Source organism: Anomaloglossus baeobatrachus, chromosome 4, assembly GCF_048569485.1.
Source record: "Anomaloglossus baeobatrachus isolate aAnoBae1 chromosome 4, aAnoBae1.hap1, whole genome shotgun sequence".
Taxonomy (NCBI): domain Eukaryota; kingdom Metazoa; phylum Chordata; class Amphibia; order Anura; family Aromobatidae; genus Anomaloglossus; species Anomaloglossus baeobatrachus.
The window spans coordinates 449,042,817-449,046,192 of NC_134356.1; positions in this window are offsets into that span (position 1 = coordinate 449,042,817).

Genomic DNA, 3,376 nt, shown 5'->3' on the forward strand with positions numbered 1-3,376 from the left:
CCCCCTTCCCAGAGGAGGTGCTTCCAGCATCAGGGAGCTCCACACAACCTTTGACTGTTTATTTTGTGATAATATGAAACTAATATAAAGAGATGTAGAGGTCTGGAGTCCTCTCCCAGCACTGCTGCTTCTCCCTGCACCCCTCACTTCTGCTGGTATGACTTGCTTTATAGGATTGGGGGTTTCCACTTGCACTTTTATGTATGAGAAATGTCTTTCTGCAGCCCAGCTTCAACATGAGCATCTCCCATATGCCTCACAGTGTCGCCTGTCCTATTAGATTCACTTCACTGTATTTTCCATGATGTCAGGAATAGGACTGAGGCATAATGGGGCGTGAAAAAGTGTGAGGGCACTGAGCCAGCCAAACTGCCCCAATATGCCCTCTGCAGGGGAAATCGTGCACACACAACTCACTGCCAAATGTATATATAACTATAGTAAAATATATCATGGGCTTTGTTCACACTTGTGTTTTTTTAGCTCCCTTTCTTTCCAATTTAGCAACAAACAGAATTTATGTGGAATTCCGATTCATTACATAACAGATATAAGTGGAAGCAGAACAACAAAGTTGACTCTAGTAAGGATCCGTTTACTCGAGCGGTAAAGTTGGGGGCTCGCACCAGATACCGGGTGTCCGGGGCTCGAACTCAACACAGACTTTTAAAAAAAAAAGTCTAATTTCAGAGTTCAGGTAATGTTTGTATGCTAATAAAGCTTTTTGACTGTGCTGCAGCCTTTCAATCAACAAGCTTTATTGCATGCGGAAGATAACTGTATACTGCTGTGAACTATAAAAATAAAAAAAAAAATTATGTGGGCGCAGGTAAAGCAGACAATTGCAGGCTGCAACCCTCAGCTGTCAGCTTTACCTTGACTAGTTATAAAAAATAGAGGGGATCTCGCAGCTGCCACACAAGTGGCGCATGCATTAGATACCCTAATTCTGGCACTTTGCTCGACTCTTCCCAATTGCCCTGTTGCATTCACATCTGGGTAATACTTGTGGGGCTGTGAATTGACAACTGACATTAGGCCCAGGGGTTAGCAATACAGATGGGTCTATAAGACACCTCCATTGCTAACCCAGCAAGCATAGAGTTAAATAACAGACACTGGGGAGGGGGAAAGATTATTTGAATAAAGTCTCCCCCACCTGCCTACGGGCACCAATTTATTAATTCAAAATAAATCCTAGAAGTTCAAAAGAGTAATGTCCCACAATGCCCATCAATTCCTATGGAGTTGTGTTCTGAGAACATTCTCAAAACGACCGTTAGGTAAGTATTATAAAGTGTTTTTTATGTTGTCACAGCGGCCTGGGCTCTTATATACAGCATGTTAGAATGCTGTATATAAGAGTCCACTGATGGTGGCTGCAGCTTATAGGCCGAAAAACTGGTTCCCTTTCAGTGCAGTTGCTTGCTTAGGGCTCATGCGCACGTTGCGTAACTGCATGCGTCCTGCGTCCCTTGCACAATCTATGTAGATTATGCATGAGACGTGCACACGTTGCTTTTTTGAACGCGGCGATTTGGATTCCAAAATTTTGACCCAAATCTGTGGGTACAAAAAAGCAGCATGTCAATTAATTTGTGCGCTTTGGATGCCGCTCCCACTCTGTCTATGGGAGAGCCAGCATCCATAGCGCATGTAATCGGCATGTAAGCTGCTGAAATGCTGCATCCATTACGCAGTGTTTCTGCAGCGATTTGAAGCGCACATGTGCTGTCAAATCGCTGCAGAAATTTCAGCAGGTACGTGCGAACATGGCCTATCATTTCTTTCAGCAGCTTTGAGATTTGGTTGAAAAGGTAAAAAGTCATGCAAGTGATATTGCACAGACAAATCTAGTATAACAAAGGATACAAAAATAGTTAAACTGAGTAGACTGAATTCTATATTTCGGAGATGTTTAAAGGGCGTTTGGCACCCCCAAAACTGAAATTGAACTATTTAGACATTCATAGTGGGGAATAAAGGCCGTTTACACGCTGCGATATCGTTACCGATATCGCTAGCGTGTGTACCCGCCCCCATCGGTTGTGCGACGTGGGCAAATCGCTGCCCGTGGCGCACAATATCGCTCAGATCCGTCACACTACTTACCTGCCCGGCGACGTTGCTGTGACCGGCGAACCGCCTCCTTTCTAAGGGGGCAGTTCGTTCGGCGTCACAGCGACATCACTAAGCGGGCGCCCAATAGAAGCGGAGGGGCGGAGATGAGCGGGGCGTAACATCCCGCCTACCTCCTTCCTTCCGCATTGCTGGCGCCCGAAGGTAAAGAGATGTTCCTCGTTCCTGCGGTGTCACACATAGCGATGTATGCTGCCGCAGCAACGAGGAACTACATCGTACACACAGCAGCAACAATAATTGCGAATAGGGGAGCATGTCACCGACTAGCGATTTTGCACGTTCTTGCAAAGATTCAAAATCGCTAATACGTGTCACACGCAACGACATCGCTAAAGTGGCCGGATGTGCGTCACAAATTCTGTGACCCCAACGAGATCGCTTGAGCGATGTCGTAGCGTGTAAAGCGGCCTTTAGCCTCTATAAAATCATACTAGTACTGTAGATTTTAGTAAATGTATTTTATAAGAAAAAAAAATTTTTTATTACGTATGACAAAAAGGGGGCTTCGATGCACCCTTAGTGTGGCCAGTGGCTTGGGGCACCATTCCATTCCCTCAATTCCAATACTCTGCGCCTTTAGTCATGGTTATTGGTAGTGCTCTAAAATCCAGTTTGATCTACAATGGTGCTTGAAAGTTTGTAAACCCTTCAGAATGTAACATTTTGACCTAAACAAAAATGTTATTCTTGCATATGTCTTAAAAGAAGATACATAAAATGAAATAAAAAAAAGTTTCAAAAGTTTTAGCCTGTGTAATTTTTTTAAACAAGAAAAATTACTCAATATCATGTATTAGATAGTAGCGAAACTATGTGTGATAATTAAGCTATGTGCACACAGTGTGTTTTTATTGCATATTAGTGCAGTTTTGTCATAAAACTGCAAGCAAATCCTTATGCCAGCAAAGTCAAAGAGAAACCTGAAGTGTGGGGCACATGTTGAGTTTTTCTCCTTGCAGATTTAGAATGTTGTGCGGACCCCCTTTTTGGATTACGCCGGACCGTGTATTAGGGTATTTGAAGGGAAATAAATTGGTGAATGAGGGTGTCATTTGTCTATTTCTTTAATCATTTCCTCTTTTTGTCTTTCAGGTTCGCTTTTGGGGAACATCAAAGGAGATCGCTATGGATTACGGAGGACTTTTTTTTTCAAATATATTTTTAATAAATTGGTAAATAAGGGCTGTAGTTGGGGGGGCACTTGTTCAAATAAAATATTTTTCTAATATTTCTA